A 7,651-nucleotide genomic window follows, 5' to 3' on the forward strand; every position below is an offset into this window, starting at 1 on the left:
TTCCTCGCGAGCCCAACATTCTAACCACCACACTTTCTCTCATTAAGTATTCCAAAGATTAAACTACTCCAATAAGAAGACAGCTTTTAAAGTTTATAAACGGTATTGAAAAAAGCGATATATGGATTTTTACATTTAAAAAGGTCTTGTATGGGAGATTGAATGTTTCAGATACAGCTAATTATTTAGCCATGCAAATCGTAGCAAAGCAGGATGGTTTTTAGAACTATCAGGGCAATCGTATGTGGAGGTTCTCCAGTTTAAACCCATAGCAGTAACTCGGCATAGGGTTACATTCAGTCACCAGCATCCTGGATATGCTATTAAATGCCTCATTACAGTATAAAAGAAGATGCCCGGAATATATTCATTACTGAACTGGGGGGAAAGTCACGCAGGACACGGCACCCATAGCACTAGGGTTTAAAACAAACGGTGGCTCTCAAAGCAGCTTAATTAAAACTAACTCAAAGGTCAATTAACATGTTAAATTTTTGTGACGTTCCTCACTAATGGGAGGAGGAAGCTAGAACTGGATCCAGGCACAAGAAAGGGTTGCCATGCTGCTGCCTCTTTTTCATTGAGTAATCGGCATTTCGATTCGAGACCCGGGTGCCGCATGACGGAGTGAGCTCCCCTCTCTAGTTCCAGCTCCTGCCATCCTAGCAGTTCGAAAGCAAGAGATTGCAAGTAGATAAATAGGTGCCACTTTGGTGGGAAGGTAACAGCGTTCTGTGCACCTTGGTGTTTAGTCATGCCGGCCACATGACCATGGAAACATCTTTGGACAGCGCTGGCTCTTCGGCTTTGAAACGGAGATGAGCACCGCAACCCTAGAGTCAGATTCGACTGGCTTTCGAGCAAGGGAACCTTTACCCTTACCTTTTAATCGGCATTTGCTAGGGAAGGAGGCACAGTAGAGCCCGATCTCATCAGATCTCAGAAGCTAAGCAGGGTCAGGACTTGGAAGGGAGGCTACCGAGGAAGACTCTGCAGAAGAAGGCAACAGGAGACCACCTCTGCTTCTCAGTTGCCTTGAAAGCCCCTTGCTGGGGTAACCATGAGTCAGTTGTGACTTGACGCACATATATATGTAATAGGCATTTCAGATACATGTTGGTGATGGGCTAGACTAAATGCCGATGATCTGCAGATGTGGTGGAATTAAGGCTGACAAACAGTGGGAGAAAGAGTCAGAAATTACCATAAGAGGTACCTTCATCATTGTTCCTTATACCTCCTTTTAGATTTTTGCTTTAGTATGAACAAACAAAGTTCCTTCTCTCCATATGCCACAGTCCTGATACAAATTGGGCTCCCGCACACCTCGGAATTGAATTCCCAGCACAGAACTCCAAACACACATTTCATCCAAAAGTCCTCATAGTGGTTGTATGGACCATGTAAAATGTGAATCAGCCCTCAGAATAGACAATACTACATTTGTTGACCAGTACTCTTAAAATTTCTTATGGCCACATTCATATATGGTCCATTTACCTTGCCTGGTCACCTAGAAGCCATTCTTAGTCATCGCAGGCAGTCAGGTAGGTGAATGACTAGTCTGCTATGATCTGGTGGCCCGTGATGGTCCACATACCTCATTACTGCCAGGATACCATGACTGCTGCTGAGTCAAGGCTGAGAAAGTCAGACAGAAGCTGTGAGCCACAGCTGAAGGATTTTCTCGAAAAAGAAGCTGAGGTTTCACACCTAGAGTTGTCTAAATCCTTGATTGAAGAGACCTGCTCAGACTTGCTCATGGAGAGTTCCATTTGCCAATGCTGTGCTGCCTCTATGTAGAAAAGCGGCCACTTCAATATTGACGCATGTTGGAAAGAAGGAGTAATCACTATCAGCCACTGAAATCTGGAATCTTAGCACTAAGAATGAGATTGGGAGAATGAGACAGAGAGCAAGAGAAGGCATGATTTTCCAAACTGATAAAAACCAAAATCAGGGTATCATCTGAACCCGTTCCTACCAAGGCTTAGCCCCAGAGTTTGCTCTCAGCACCGGAATGTGTGATAGGATCAGTTACCTCAATTCAGCAAACTTTAGCATGTACAAAACCCACAAATTTCAAGCACCGAGTCAAGTTCTGCTTCTCATTTGCTGTGTGGGTGTGCATTTTTACAAATGTTGTCTGCATGTTAAAAAAAAAGATTTAAAAAAAAGAAAATGATCACAGCAACCGAATCCTACTTTGTCTTTCAAATCTGCAACTGTAGATTTTGAAAAAGAAATGCGTGTAGATTCTCAGATAGATTTTACTACTAGAAACGTGTAGGTTCGTGTATAGCTGTTGGGTGCTCTGGAAATGTGTGTCCTTGGGTAATTATTGATTTAGAAGATTTGTAATCCTGCATTTTACAAACACTCAGGTCAGCTTGTTGTTGTTGTTGTTCAGTCGCCCAGTCGAGTCCGACTCTTCGCGACCCCATGGATCATCTCCCGCCAGGCCCTCCTGTCTTCCGCCGTCCTCTGAAGTTGGCTCAATTTCATGTTCGTTGCATCGATGATACTGTCTAACCATCTCATCCTTTGCCGTCCCCGTCTTCTTTGACCTTCAATCTTTCCCAGCATCAGGGTCTTCTCCAGTGAGTGCTCCCTTCTCATTTGGTGGCCAAAGTATTTGAGCTTCAGTTTCATTATCTGGCCTTCCAGGGAACAGTCAGGGTTGATTTCTTTTAGGATTGACTGATTTGATCTTTTTGCAGTCCAAGGGACTCTCAAGAGTCTTCTCCAGCACCACAGTTCAAAAGAATCTATTCTTCGGCGCTCGGCCTTCCTTATAGTCCAACTCTCGCAGCCATACATGACTACTGGGAATACCATTGCTTTGACCATGCGGACTTTTGTTGGCAGGGTGAAAAAAATCAGATAAGTACAGCAATAAAAGCAGCATCCCAAGAAACCTTAGAGAAGAAGAAAGGCACAACAGATCACTGGCTAATTTCAGAGTTTCTCTGGAATTTTAAAAATGTCTTTAAACTACAACAGAAGGACAGAAAGGAGGAGGTCACAGCTGAAAATGCTCTGCCACTTCACCAACCAAACTCATATGTGATAATACAGGCTTTTTGGTACACTTTGAATGTATGCCATTGGAAGCCCCCAGTTCAGAATTGTTGTTTTCAGAGCCAGGGTCAAAAAGGGTCTTTCCTAACACCTTCTACTTAACAAGGTATTTTTATTAAGACATTTTTTGCCTGCCTTTCTCCTTAAAAGGATGCAAGACAGGTTACAATGATTTTTTAAAATGCACAGGAATAACACATCATTAAAATCTACGTATAACAGACAAAACTGACTTCAAACAGAAAAGCCTTTATTTAAAGGTCCATCTAAATTATTTGGTCTTGTGTTGCTGCTGAAATGTGAATAAGATGAGGGCTCTCCTGACCTGAACAGGGAGGCTAGTCCACCACATCGAAGCCACCACCAAAAAAGCTCTAGAGTTATCGGATGCAGATCTAAGTAGCACTCTGCAGTATATTTGGTGATCCTGAAGGTATGTGGGTCCTAGGCCATGAAGGGTTTTCATAGGTTATAATCAGCATCTTGAATCGGACCAGGAAACAAATGAGCAGCCAGTGCAGTAACTTTACCACTGGTATATAAGGTTGCCAGCTCCGTGTTGGGAAATACCTGGAGATTTTGGGAGTGGAGCCTGGGGAGGAGAGGGTTTGGGGAGGAACCTCTGCAGAGTATACTAGTAGAGAGACCACTCTCCAAAGCATGGTGGGGTTTGGGAAGGGGAGGGACTTCAATATAGGATATAATGCCACAGAGTCCACCGTCCAAAGCGGCCATTTTCTCCAAGCGAACTGATCTTTGTCACCGGAGATTTCCAGCCACCACCTGGAGGTTGGCAAACCTATAATATGTGACTAACTGCCAACTCCAAATTGTGAATGAGCTGCAGCATTTCACACTAGTAGCTGAATTTTTCAGCTTGCCTTTAAGAGCAGACCCACATAGAGCACATTACAGTAACCCAGCCTTGAGGTTATTGTAGCATGGATCAGTACGGCCAGTCTGGTCAAGTCAAGATAAAGGGCCAATTTCTCCACCAAATGCAAGTAATAGAAGGGAACTTTAGCCACCACATTAACCCATCTCTTCTTGGAAGAACGAAGTCTAGCAATACTCCCAATCTCTTAATGGAGACAGCCAAAGGTAATCACGCCCCATCACAAGTGGGGAGCGCTACACCCTTCAGATATCCTTTCTAACTAGAGGTGCCAGGGACTGAGAGCAGCCAAAGGTAATTACACCCCATCACAAGTGGGGAGCGCTTTCTAACTAGAGGTGCCAGGGACTGAGATTTCCTTCATGCAATGCTCTACCACTGAGCCATGGACCCTTCCTCTTAGCTTTAGGATACACTGTCACCTGTGTTCCCTCTAAGTTGAATTAGTGTGAGCTAGCTCACCATTTTTTAGCCTCTGGCGCACACATTTTTGTCTTAGCTCAGGAAGGATGGCTCCAGAGCCAACTGATTGAGGCAGCAGCCCAATCGTTCGCTCACAACTTCAATGCCAGGAGCTCACAAAGTAGAATTTCTGCTCACAAGACCCCACGGCTTGGAGGGAGCACGGACTGTCACCACAATCGAAAGTCTCTACACATGGAGGTCCACATGAGCAGGAGCTCCATGCATTGTTAAGGTCACTTTCGCCTTTAAATTCGCCACAAAATGGACCCTACAAGAAAACTGGCAACTTGGATGCTTGCTGACCTAGTTAAACATGTTTTTGCTGATGTGCCAATTGTTTCATTTGTTTCCTACGGAAATGCTTATCAGTTTCCCGGGTGTTTATGACAAACATTAGCAGGTTTGGTGCAACTTGCCGAAGAGCAAAGCCGAAGAAAGGATGTGGTTGCTTAGGTAGTCAATGCTTGGTTTGACGGCTATTTCAGGCAAGAGCTCTTAGGCCCCATCACCACCCAAGGCAGCCATGCCATATGCGGTAGCTTTAATTGGGAGTCACAGGTGCAGCTCAGCTGCATTGATGTAGGAAGGTCATTTCCAAACTCTGTGCCAAGACACACTGGCATGCTCAAGGGAACAGCTAGCACAGTACGAAAAAACAAAGAACCCAAAGAACCTGCCCACAGACAAAGCTGTACAGTTCCCATCTGCATGATGCACACTCCTCTGGTCCCAGCTCTGGGATGAATAATTCTGCCATATCTTTGCATCAGGCATGTGACTGGACCAATCACTCTCAATGGAAATCCAACAGATTTCCCCAGATTAAGCTACCTGTCGCACCTCTGCATGAGCCACTGCTTTGGACTTTCCTCCTTCCCCATCAGGAGTCATGCTTAGAACAGTGACTCATGTAGAAAGACCAGCAGCTTGAGGTACACTTAAAGCTACTGATTATTATAGTCATATTTATTTTGTTTGTATTCTTACTTTCTTTATTCAAAAGAAATAAATACAAATGTAAAAAATGAATTGTCAAAAGAATTGGCTCTCCTTCTCCCACAGAGTAGCTGGTCTCTGCTGTTGCCTGAGAGAGGAGGGGGCAGCAGATAGCTGTCCAGGCAGGCTGATGGAAGGAGCCTTGGTCTTCACTGCCAGCAGGCATAGTGATGGCCGCTAGCTTTGGTGGTTTTAGAAAGGGATTCGGTGCACTCATGGAGGAAGAGTCCTACAAGGGCTAAACGGAACCTGCATGCTTGGAGGCAGCATACTTCTTAATGCCATTCTGACCTAGAAGTGTTTATAAATATCCAGGAGTATTAACCTGACCTTTTATGGCCTATTGAAGAGGATCTTTAGCTGATGTGACCAGTCACCCCACATGTCCTTCCTTTGGCCAGACTGGGGTGGTGGCGTACAGGCTGAATCCCTTCTTCTGACAGGGCATCCATTCTAGACCCACCTGCAATTTAAGCCATGAGAAGTAAAAACTTCCATGGGTGAATGAGCCATCACAAGAGAATCATGGCAGGTAGAACATCTATATCCCCTCCCCACAAACACACATATATTTCCATTTCTCATTTGGACAGAAGCCATTAAAGGCCAGTACACATGTGGATGTTCACTAGCCAACGAATGCAATATCAAAAGAAGACATGCTTCAAAGGGCCATTCAAACTCTCATACCACAGATGGAACTCACAGGTCACTTTGTCTACTATGGCCCTGTTCACACGAGGGGTTTTGGGCCGGGAGAGGGACGGATTGGGGCCGCAGCAAACGGGCACGACCCCACAGCAACATCTGGGAATCGTGCTGCGCCCGTCCCCCATCCGTCCCTTCCGCCGAAAAAGCGCACCAAAAAAGAACCACCTAACCGGGTGGTTCAATCGAAAGGGCCGCGGCAAGTGCGGCCGTGGGATCGGCGGCGCGTCCTTGTGCTGGCGCATCCCCGGCCCCCGGGCAAACTGTGCATGCTCAAGCATGTGCAGTTCGGCAGCCTCCCCCTCGCACTCATCTCTTCCTCCCCAGCATCTGATCGTGCCGGGGAGCCACGGCGCGCGGCTCACAGGATCCGTGGGATCCCACCCGCAGCGTCTCTATTTTGGTGCAGCTCTAATTAGCTGCACTTTCATTGGTGTTTTCCCTGCCGTGTGGCAGGGGCCTATAACACTTTTCAACAGAGTCAGAACAGCCAATCAGAAAACTCCTTGCCAGGTTGTTGAAAGGATAAATGACAGGGGTATCCATGTATACTATCATGTGCTTCTTGGAAGAAAGACTGCCAATGTGGAAGATATTATTATTAATAATAAAATAAGGCATGCAGCAATCACATATGGAGAAATCAAGAGATGTGCATGGACGTCTGAACCATCCCCAAGTTACCATGCAAGTCCAGAAAGGCTGTGGACTGTTCCAATGGGAATCTATTTTAATGGCAATATTTCACAGTTCCAGAACAGGGCTGTACAGTTCTTCAGTCTTAATGTGCCAGAAACAACTCAAGCATGGAGTTACTTATTTGAACTTCATAACACAAGAGCTGCATTGTTTGCTTTTGTTTCATGCACTTCTTGGTTCTTCTGACAATAGGCACCAGTGGGGGACAGCAGAGCAAAGAGAACCCCCAAATCAGGGCAAGGATTCCTAAGTCAAAACAAGGGTTCAAACAACATGCCCTGAACAAAATCAAAAACATGCTTATCTGCATCTCCTTTCAGGATAATATTTAGAACCAACAGTGTTAGCAATTGAAAACACTTGATGTCCTAAGTTGAGGAAGAGACTGAATCGTCAGAAGGGGGACTCATGGACAAGACTCAGCCCATGAAAAGCAGAACATTGCCCTTGGCACATCTCCGAAATGCAGATATGTTATCAGGAACCATGGGCCCTGCAGATCAGATTCCAGTTCTCTGTCCCTTGCGCCACTAGGGATTTCCAAGCCAGGAGAGTTATGGAACAGTCCCTAGTGCTCTTTGCCTGGGGCGTCTGCTAATAACAGAGGTCCAATCACGTGCCCTTAGGAGATACAAGAATACACACATCAGTTGCCTTTCCTCACCAAGCCGGTATGGGTACAGTGACCACAGAACAGAGGAGAATCAGGTTCAACCCCTCAGCCACGAACTGTATGGGGCAATGTTGGGCCAGTCACTTGAACTCAGCCTAACCTGCCTCACAAGATGACTGAGGATAAAGCAGAGG

Source organism: Gekko japonicus, unplaced genomic scaffold (genome assembly GCF_001447785.1).
Source record: "Gekko japonicus isolate JY-2015 unplaced genomic scaffold, Gekko_japonicus_V1.1 scaffold575, whole genome shotgun sequence".
In the NCBI taxonomy this organism is placed as follows: domain Eukaryota; kingdom Metazoa; phylum Chordata; class Lepidosauria; order Squamata; family Gekkonidae; genus Gekko; species Gekko japonicus.